Source organism: Denticeps clupeoides, unplaced genomic scaffold, assembly GCF_900700375.1.
Source record: "Denticeps clupeoides unplaced genomic scaffold, fDenClu1.1, whole genome shotgun sequence".
In the NCBI taxonomy this organism is placed as follows: Eukaryota; Metazoa; Chordata; class Actinopteri; order Clupeiformes; family Denticipitidae; genus Denticeps; species Denticeps clupeoides.
The window spans coordinates 338,766-349,569 of NW_021629784.1; the positions used below are offsets into that span (position 1 = coordinate 338,766).

At 45.8% G+C, this 10,804-nt stretch overlaps 1 long non-coding RNA gene across 1 annotated transcript; it reads right to left on the minus strand.

Moving 5' to 3' along the window:
• LOC114774214 (uncharacterized) lies at nt 1–2,886 on the minus strand. The gene is made up of 4 exons (XR_003744761.1): nt 2,783–2,886; nt 2,655–2,672; nt 2,365–2,480; nt 1–131 (listed from the first exon to the last, which is right to left on the minus strand). It is a non-coding gene; the product is annotated as an uncharacterized LOC114774214 (long non-coding RNA).
• Between the last annotated feature and the right edge of the window lie 7,918 nt (nt 2,887–10,804).

Genomic DNA, 10,804 nt, shown 5'->3' on the forward strand with positions numbered 1-10,804 from the left:
CTCTTGTTATGAGTGAATCAGCATTTGGGTGCTTCATGGCATCTTTCAATGTGAGTTGAAGGGTGTGGGTAAAGCATGGCATTCTCTGGAACTTGTTGTTCTCCCCATCATCTGGCAGGTCAAGGTCTTTGCTTAGAAGGATAAGAAAACAAACAATTAGTTAACATAAAATGTAAAATACACAATACAAAAAAATCTAATAATATGAACAAATGTATCTGTCAAAATAATCACTAAAGGTGTAACGATTCGTGTGTCGTGTATAGTACAATGGACGGTCATTTTCCAAATCACAAGGGATTACTAGGGCTGCACAATTAATCGTAAAACTAATCGGAATTACAATTATGGGTGAAACAATTACATAATCACCAAAATCCTCAATTACAGCTGTTCCTTTGTGCTCATATCTGTGCATTTCAGCAGTATGTTTAAGCACTAAACACATTGGTAAATCAACGATAAAATTGATAAATTGAAGTTATTATTTTTGGATTTTTTACTAACAACACAATTCCCATAATTATTTGTTATTTACATTATATCATTTAGTTTTGGATGTTGAGAATGTACCATGCAGCTGCTGCACAGAAAGTTATAAAACATAAAATCTATTAATCAACAATAATAATCGCAATTACAATATCAAGGTGAATAACCGACAATTATGATTTCTGTCATAATCATGCAGCCCTAGTGATTACCCTTATCCCCTAGTGAAGACTTGAGTGTTCAGAGCATGTGTGTGTACTCTTGGTTCGCCATTTTGTTTGAGCTTTTCAAATGGACTTTCAGATTCGTGGGGTTTTTCCCCTTGAGACGTATTCCACATATTGTATCACCTGCTTCTACAACAAGGCACTTACTTTTATTTTTGCCACTGTCATAATCAAAGAAATCCCAAATAGGACTTTCTTCCGCTTTCTTCCGACTTTCGCTGCAGCCATCACGCTAGCCGGCGGCGTCAAGAACAGACTATGGACACGTGACATCACACACTACGTGTTGCCATACTGGTCAAACACCTGACTTAAAACTGGCAGCGTGAAGTAAATAGATTTTAATTCAATCCAAAAGGCTTATTACAAAGACAAAAACTGTCACAATCCGGTCCGAAAACCGGGATCTGGACCGGAGTTTCATTGTTGTCCTGTGTAATGTTCCCTAATCGTTTTCACCTGTGTTAATTGTATAAAGCTGCCCGGTTCGTTTCTGTTCGCCGTCAGGTCTTTAATGTTATGTTCCGTGTTCACCAGTGTCAATGTCTCGGATGTCTCCCCTGTCCTGTGATTCACCATTAAACCCCTGTTTCATGATGTCAGGTGATAGCGTCCCTGGCCTTCCATGGCTTCATGTTCAGCAGGGTCCCGACCCCTGCCTCTCAGTCCTGTGTCTGGCGGCGTTGAAGGTGAGGAGCGGCCATTCAGCGGGGCGAGCCGGAGACTGACAGGGAGCGGCGGACGCATGCGGACGGCGGACGAGGTGCCGGTACCACACTGGCCCGAAGCCATCTGCGCTGGAGAACCGCCGCTCGTCCATTGGGAATACCGGACCACTCATTCATTCATTTATCATTCCTCCCTGTTGATCTCATCTTTTCTCTCCTCGACTCGAATCGATTCCACTCGATTCCTCTTGTCCACTCGAACCATTCAGACTCAGGTCGTGCCATAAGAGGGGGGATTCTGTCACGATCCGGTCCGAAAAGGGGGTTACTCCGGTCCGGGATCCGGTCCGGGATTGTTGTCATGTGAAATGTTCCCTAATCGTTTTCACCTGTGTCAATTGTATAAAGCTGTCCTGTTCGTTGCTGTTCGCCGTCAGGTCTTTAACGTTATGTTCCGTGTTCACCAGTGTCTACGTCTCGGATGTCTCCCCTGTCCTGTGATAAACCATTAAACCCCTGTTTCGTGATGTCAGGTGATAGCGTGCTTCATTCCTTGTCACTCTTCGTCCTGCTCTCTGTGCACCCGCCTCGTCATGCCCGCATGGACGTGACAAAAACGAAGGACGGTTTTGCTATAATATTAGTTAAAGTACGTTTTGTATACACACAAAACAGTTTCAGTTAGTTTTCTTTTTTTTTTTAAACTCTCGCTGTTATTTTTATTTTAGTTAACGAAAATGCTTTTTCAATTCTAGTTTTAGTTTTTTCATTCGTTTTCGTTAACTATAATAACCTTGTGCAACATTTGTTTTACTCCCATTTTTCATGAGCTGAACTCAAAGATCTGAAACATTTTCTCCATATAAAAAGAGCAAGACAAGGAACAAAGATCAATTGAGGAAAAACTTGTACTGTTTTGTGATGTACGTTGAAGAACATGTACTGTGAAGACGGTACAAATGACAGTAAAATCCTACTTGTATTTCAGCTTTAAAACTGGTGCAGATGGGTGGGGCTTTTTCATGAGTTGCCTGGGTGACTAGTGGCAGCAGGTTGGCAGGTTGGGTGTTGGTAAGATCTGTTGGACCAGTTTCTAGAAGAGAAGAAGTTGAAAGTCTTACATATTTGTTTACAGTGAATCTTTTACAAAATGAAGATTCTGATTTGAAGTATCTGATTTAAACATTTACAGGTTTATTTCTCCCTGAGACAAATAAAATATTTAAAAAAGCAAAACGCCTGTATTTCAATTGAGTGTAATACTCACGGCTGGCCTGCTGGTAACCTGTTAAAAAGAGATGAGAAAGTATTTTAGTATTTTACTGATTAGTATTTTCCCCACATGACACCATGTTTGGTGTAGAAGTTACTGATGTTGTTTGCTGCGTCTCTCACCTGATCTTCTCTTCACAACCATCACCTCAAGATAGTGATGCTGGTCGGCAAAAAGGATGCTGGTCCTTAAAGATCTGTCTCGGCCCCCACATGACTGTGGTGAACTTCTGGTTGTGGTCAACGTGCAACATGTAACACTGAGTACGTTGCATCCCATGTGTTTACATCTAATTGCCAAGATATCACATTTTTGTTTAACATGTAATGTGTTAACAGTATACAAACTACAATATATTAATGTGTGTGTGATGGTATAAACATCACTAAATGTATTGCACAGGGACTCACCCAGCCCACACCACCACAGTAAACGAGGTGCTATTAGCCTAGTGGGGAACACTGTCGCATGAACTAGAACACTACAAAGTCACAGGTAGTAACTTACTACCATTGTGTCCCTGAGCAAGAAGAGTTCACTGCAGTCTTGTCATCTTCTTGCCCCTTTGTGTCTGAGGCACAGTACATGTTTTGAAGAGCAGCTGTCAAGTACAGGAGACCCAGCAAACGAAGGAGAGATAGAGAAGCAGGAGGAACATCTCAGATCAGCTGTGGTTGGAGCTTCTGGCCTGGTTCTTGTCGGTGAGGGCAACACGTTTTGTGAGCAGCTTGGGTGGCTGGTTTGGCTTCTTCTATGCTGTCTTCTTCTATGCTGTGGTGACTGACGCAAAGAGACTGAACAAACTGATCAGGACGGCAGGCTCGGTGGTGGGCAGGGAACTAGACAAAGTAGACCACTGTCCAGAACACAGGCCATCATGAGCAATTCTGAGCACCCACTCATCTACAGTGTGGTGACTGACCTTCAGCCACAGTCTCATCACTGTAAAGCACTGAATGCCACAGAAAATCCTTCCTTCCCACCACAATCAGATTCTATAATCGTTCCCTCTATCACTTATCCTCATAATAACTGTAACTACATTTGAACATGTGCAATATATTTATACATTGATCTTATATGATGTATATTGCTTATACATAATGTATTGTGCAATGATTTCTAGGTGCAATATGCTTCTTTTTTTCAATATACTGTTACTTTATTGAAATTGTATTTTTGTGTCTTTATACTGTGCATAATTTATATTTTTTTACAATACAAGATATTTTAATAATAACAGAGATGTAATTTCTATAATTTCTAGTAGCCTAGGGGGGACACACTCTATGAACCTGAAGATCCAGGTTCAAACCCCACTTACTACCACTGTGTCCCTGAGCAAGACACTTAACCCTTAGTTGCTCCAGGGGTACTGTCCCTGTAACTACTGATTGTAAGTTGCTCTGAATAAGGGCGTCTGATAAATGTTTGTCACTGGAGGAGTTCGGGGACGCATTTGCAGGCATGCTTGGAGCAAGGGGACAAGTCGTCGCACGGGGAGTAGACACTGGACGCGCTGGGGAGGAGGACCGGAGGCGTTTGGTCGGAGAGAGGGAGGCCGGGGGTGAGTTGGGATGGGAGTGTAGCCGTGGACGCGGCGCAGCACGGCGGGGAGGGAACTCGGGCTTCGTGGGGGGTAGCGGGGAGATCGTCTTGGAAAAAGGGGCAGGCAAACTCAATGTCAATGGCAGGTTGTGGTCTTGATGTAAAATGCGTCAAGGTCAGGGACAGGTAACGGTCGTGGTTATGGATTCTAATCAGCTAGGCATGGGTAAATAAGGCTAGCGTCTCTGAGAACGAATTCAACTCAAAGAGCAGGCAGCGTCTCCTCGGGGTTACCTGACTTTTATACTCTGCGCTGCCCGCTCTCATTTCCGCTTCCGGGTCGCCGTCTCCCTGGCTGGTCTGGTGCTCGGCAGATCAGGGTCGCAGTCATGAAAATCCAGGAGAAGGGCCGGATCCAGGATATCCCGCCGGGGAACCCAGGACCGGTCCGCCGGCCTGTAGCCCTCCCAGTCCACCAAGGGGGAACGTGAAGGGGGAACACTCTGTGGCCAAGGAACTGTGCTGGCTCTGTGCGAGCTCTGCCAAGAGGAGGTGTTGGGAACAGGAGGTGGGTCGGGCCGAGCAGTAGCAGCAAAGGTAGGTCTCCACCTCCTGGTTGACCCTCTCGGTCTGACCATTGGACTGGGGGTGGTACCCCGACGACAGACTGACCAACACCCCCAGTTGTCCCCAGAAGTGACGCCAGAACCTGGCGATGAACTGGGGGCCTAGGTCAGAGAGGAGGTCTACTGGGGATACAAACTACCGCACCTCTTCTTGGAGGACGACGTGGGCGGTTCGCGCAGCTGTAGGGAGTTCTGGAAGGGCAACGAACCGGGCCATCTTGGAAAAATGGTCCACGAGTACCATAATGGTGGTCATCCCTCTAGATTGTAGCAGTCCCGTGATGAAATCCATGGAGACATTGAACCATGGGCGATGGGGGCGAGGCAGGGGAAGGAGAAGGCCTACATGCCTGTACATCTGAGGCCAGGCCTGGCCACCAGAACATCTGCTGAATGTTGGCCAGGGTGCGCTGACGTCCAGGGCGTCCGGCCAATGGAGTGTCATGCTTCCATTGTAGGATGCACGGTTGGAGAGGGGGTGACACGTATGTGAGGTTGGGAGGAGTGGTCCGAGGGGGTGTGGTGTGTGTGATCTGCAATCACCTCTTGCATGTGGGTCCAGCGTACAGGGGCCAGTAGGAAGGGCTGGGAGAGGATAGGGGAGGACGGATTGTCCTCAGCCTCTGGGATGTATCGGCGGGATAGGGCATCAGCCTTTGCATTTTTGGTGCCTGGGATGTAGTATACGGTGAATTCGAACCGCGTGAAGAACAAGGCCCACCGTGCTTGCAGTGGGTTAAGGCATTGGGTTTTTTGGCAGGTACGGCAGATTCTTGTGGTCCGTCAGTACCAAAAATGGGTGGACTGCCCCCTCCAGCCAATGGCGCCACTCCTCCAGAGCCAATTTGATGTCCAGGAAATCCCTGTTCCCGACATCATAGTTCTGCTCCACCGGGTTTAGGTTTTGGGAGAAGAAGGCACATGAGTGCAATTTGCGGTCCAGGGGGTTGCGTTGCGATAGTACCGCTCCCCTGCCTAGACTAGACGTGTCAACTTCAACGACGAATGGGAGTTGGGGGTCTGGGTGGAATAAGATGGGGGCCGTGGTGAAGAGTTGTTTGAGTTTGTTGAACACCTGTTGAGCTTGGGGGTTCCAGTGGAGTCAGGTTGGTTGGTCTTTAAGGAGGGAAGTCATTAGTTGTGCCACCTTGCTGAAGTTGCGGATGAAGCGACGGTAAAAGTTGGTGAATCCGAGGAACTGCTGTAGCTGACGAATGGTGGTGGGTACAAACCAGTCCGTGACTGCGGTTGTCTTGATGGGATCCATGGCAATTCCTTGGGGGGCTGATGTGGAACACCAGGAAGGAGATTTCAGCTGTGTGGAAAGTACTCTTTTCCAATTTAACAAAGAGACAGTTTTGTAGAAGGTGCTGGAGGACCTTTCTGACGTGGGAAATGTGGGTCGAGGTGTTGGGTGAGTAGATTAGAATGTCATACATTTACATTTACGGCATTTGGCAGACGCCCTTATCCAGAGCGACTTACAACGTACTTCAGTTACCATCGATGAAGAGATCAATTCCGGTTCACTAGGACCCCAACTATGAATACATCTATTTTATTCACTCTGTTGTAGATTCTGTACACAAGTTCAACAACAAAAAATTACAATTTAATCTAAATATTGGTTGAGTTGGTTGGTTGTCTATTGTTACGCCAAGGTTGCGGGCTGTTACAGAAGGAGAGAGCTGCGAGTTGTCCAGGTAATTAGCAAGATCCTGATGTGGTGAAGAATCTGCTGGAATGAATATTAGTTCAGTTTTGGTGGGATTGAGTTGGAGGTGATGGGCTGCCATCCAAGACGAGATGTCGGTTAGACATGCAGAGATTTTGGAAGCAGCATGTAGATCAGAGGGAGGAAAGGAGAAGAGGAGTTGTGTGTCGTCAGCATAGCAGTGGTAGGATAATCCATGTGAGGATTATCCTAGGTAGATGAACACAAATTGGTCCAACGTGTCTCTGAGGATGTCATTGACGAGCGTCCGCAGTCCCCCGTCCTTCTTACCCACAAAAAAGAACGGTGCGGCGGCTGGAGAGGTGGAAGGATGGATTATGCCGCTAGCCAAGGATGCCGTGATGTACTCGTCCATCGCCTTTCACTCCGGAAGCGAGAGCGAGTACAGCCGGCCTCGTGGTGGTAAGGCGCCGGGGAGCAGGTCAATTGCCAGGTCATAAGGCCTATGGGGGGGCAGCTCCACTGCCTTGTCCTTGTCAAAGACCGCGGCAAGGTCATGGTAACAGTCAGGGACCCCTAGTAAGGAGGAGGTGGCGTCGTGTGGAGATCGAGGCGTGGTCTCTGGCAGCTTCTGGGTCACATCATCTCTAAGGGGTGTGGTTTCAGCTAATGGGCATGGTTTGGTCATGGTTACACATGAAAGCATGGTTAAAGTGGGGCTGGATTTAATAGGGGCAGATTTTTGCATTGTCAGTCCTGTCTTTAGCTGGAACCTGGGCGTGGTGGTTGCAGTCTTGGACCATGGTTTTGGGTCTAGGCAGGGAGCATGGCATGGCCGAGTCTCACCGTTGCTACGTGTGAGGGTCCAGAGCGGTTCGGGGCGTGGCCTGTCGAGGTTGGTGGTGGATGCATTGGCGTCCCCACTGTTTGATGGTGCCTGTGGTCCAGTCAATGTGGGGCTCGTGGGTGGTGAGCCATGGGTACCCTAACACAATTGGATCATGGGTAGTCATGGTTAAGTAGAATGTCATGGTTTCCACATGATTGGGCTCGAGATTAGTAGGGGTTTGGTTTGGAGGTGGAGAAGCAGCCGGTACTGCGTGATAAATCCGTGACAACTCTTGTAATCACCGTCATAAAGTGACGGGAGGGCCAATCCCGCCAGGGTGGACATACGTGACTCTGGAGTGGAGACTGCAGGACCGGGACAGCTGGGCTGGAACTGCAGCGAGTGGACATGTGCCGAAAGCTCAGCGAGAGTGGAGCTGATCTGGAGAAGTACGCTCTGTTGATGGAGCTGTGTGTCTTGGTGATCCTGAATTGCAACGTGCTGCAGCTGCAGGAACGCAGTCAGCTGACCGAGCGTCTCTTGCATGGTGGCCATGCCTGCTGCGTCAGGAGATGGCCCGCTCGTACTGTCACTGGAGGAGTTCGGGGATGCATTTGCAGACATGCTTGGAGCAAGGGGACAAGTCGTCGCACGGGGAGTAGACACTGAACGTGCTGTTTAGGAGGACCGGAGGAGGTCGGGGAGAGGGAGGCCGGAGGTGAGTTGGGACGGGAGTGTAGCCGTGGACGTGCCGGGGAGGGAGATCATCGTAACAAAGGGGGCAAGCAAGGCTCGAGGTCAGGGACAGGCAAAGGTCGTGACAATGTTGTAAATGTACTCTGAATGTAATGTAAATGTATTAATATTATATTGAGTCCTTTTCATTTTTAGCTTCATCGGGCAATTATTGGTACTTTCTACCGCATTGTTCGTCTTTGTGTTTTAGGTTTTCATGTAGTTTTGATGTAATTAATTTCCTCTGGGATAAGTAACGTTTTTGGATTCAGAAAAAATATATAAATGCAACACTTGTTTTGCTCCCATTTTTCATGAGCTGAACATTTTCTCCATATAAAAAGAGCAAGACAAGGAACAAAGATCATTTGAGGAAAAACGTTTTTGTGATGTACGTTGAAGAACAAATGACAGTAAAATCCTACTTGTGTTTCAGCTTTATAACTGGTGCAGATGGGTGGGGCATTTTCATGAGTTGCCTGGGTGACTAGTGGCAGCAGGTTGGCAGGTTGGGTGTTGGTAAGATCTGTTGGACCAGTTTCTAGAAGAGAAGATGTTGAAAGTCTTACATATTTATTTACAGTGAATCTTTAACAAAACGAAGATTCTGATTTGAAGTATCTGATTTAAACATTTACAGGTTTATTTCTCCCTGAGACAAATAAAATATTTAAAAAAGCAAAACGCCCGTATTTGAATTGAGTGTAATACTCACGGCTGGCCTGCTGGTATCCTGTATAAAAGAGATGAGAAAGTATTTTAGTATTTTACTGATTAGTAGTTTCCCCACATGACATCATGTTTGGTGTAGAAGTTACTGATGTTGTTTGCTGCGTCTCTCACCTGATCTTCTCTTCGCAACCATCACCTCAAGATAGTGATGCTGGTCGGCAACAAAATAATGGTTGATTCCTTAAAGATCTGTCTCGGCCCCCACATGACTGTGGTGAACTTCTGGTTGTGGTCAACGTGCAACATGTAACACTGAGTACGTTGCATCCCATGTGTTTACATCTAATTGCCAAGATATCACAAATGTGTTTAACATGTAATGTGTTAACAGCGTACAAACTAAAATATATTAATGTGTGTGTGATGGTATAAACATCACTAAATGTATTGCACAGGGACTCACCCAGCCTACTCCACCACAGTAAACGAGGTGCTATTAGCCTAGTGGGGAACACTGTCGCATGAACTAGAACACTACAAAGTCACAGGTAGTAACTTACTACCATTGTGTCCCTGAGCAAGAAGAGTTCACTGCAGTCTTGTCATCTTCTTGCCCCTTTGTGTCTGAGGCACAGTACATGTTTTGAAGAGCAGCTGTCAAGTACAGGAGACCCAGCAAACGAAGGAGAGATAGAGAAGCAGGAGGAACATCTCAGATCAGCTGTGGTTGGAGCGTCTGGCCTGGTTCTAGTCCGTGAGGGCAACGCCGTTTTGTGAGCAGCTTGGGTGGCTGGTTTGGCTTCATGTGTTAGTAGATGACAGTTCTTCAGTCGCCTGGGTGACAAGAATCAGAATGCCAGGTAGTAAGCAAATATTCTACTGTAGATCCTTTAAACTGCAACACCATGTAGCTCATGTTCTATGAGATGGTGGTGGCCAGTGCAATCTTCTATGCTGTGGTGACTGACGCTAAGAGACTGAACAAACTGATCAGGAGGGCAGGCTCGGTGGTGGGCAGGGAACTAGACAAAGTAGACCACTGTCCAGAAAACAGGTCATCATGAGCAATTCTGAGCACCCACTCATCTACAGTGTGGTGACTGACCTTCAGCCACAGTCTCATCACTGTAAAGCACTGAATTCCACAGAAAATCCTTCCTTCCCACCACAATTAGATTCTATAATCGTTCCCTCTATCACTTATCCTCATAATGACTGTAACGACTTTTTAACATGTGCAATATATTTATACATTGATTCTTACTTAAATATTACTTATACATAATGTATTGTGCAATGATTTCTAGGTGCAATATGCTTTTTTTTCAATATACTTTTACTTCATTTAAATTGTATTTTTGTGTCTTTATACTGTGCATAATTTATATATTTTTATAATACAATATATTTTAGTAATAACAGAGATCTAATTTATACATTTTTTTAGTAGGGTGGTAGTAGTCTAGGGGGGACACACTCTATGAACCTGAAGATCCAGGTTCAAACCCCACTTACTACCACTGTGTCCCTGAGCAAGACACTTAACCCTTTGTTGCTCCAGGGGGGACTGTCCCTGTAACTACTGATTGCAAGTTGCTCTGGATAAGGGCATCTGATAAATGTTGTAAATGTTATCTGAATGTAATGTAAATGTATTAATATTATATTGAGTCCTTTTCATCTTTAGCTTCATCGGGCAATTATTGGTACTTTCTACCGCATTGTTCATCTTTGTGTTTTAGGTTTTCATGTAGTTTTGATGTAAGTAATTTCCTCTGGGATAAATAACGTTTTTGGATTATGAAAAATATAAAAATGCAACACTTGTTTTGCTTCCATTGTTCACTTGTACTGTTTTGTGATGTACGTTGAAGAACATGTACTGTGAAGACGGTACAAATGACAGTAAAATCCTACTTGTGTTTCAGCTTTAAAACTGGTGCAGATGGGTGGGGCTTTTTCATGAGTTGCCTGGGTGACTAGTGGCAGCAGGTTGGCAGGTTGGGTGTTGGTAAGATCTGTTGGACCAGTTTCTAGAAGAGAAGATGTTGAAAGTATT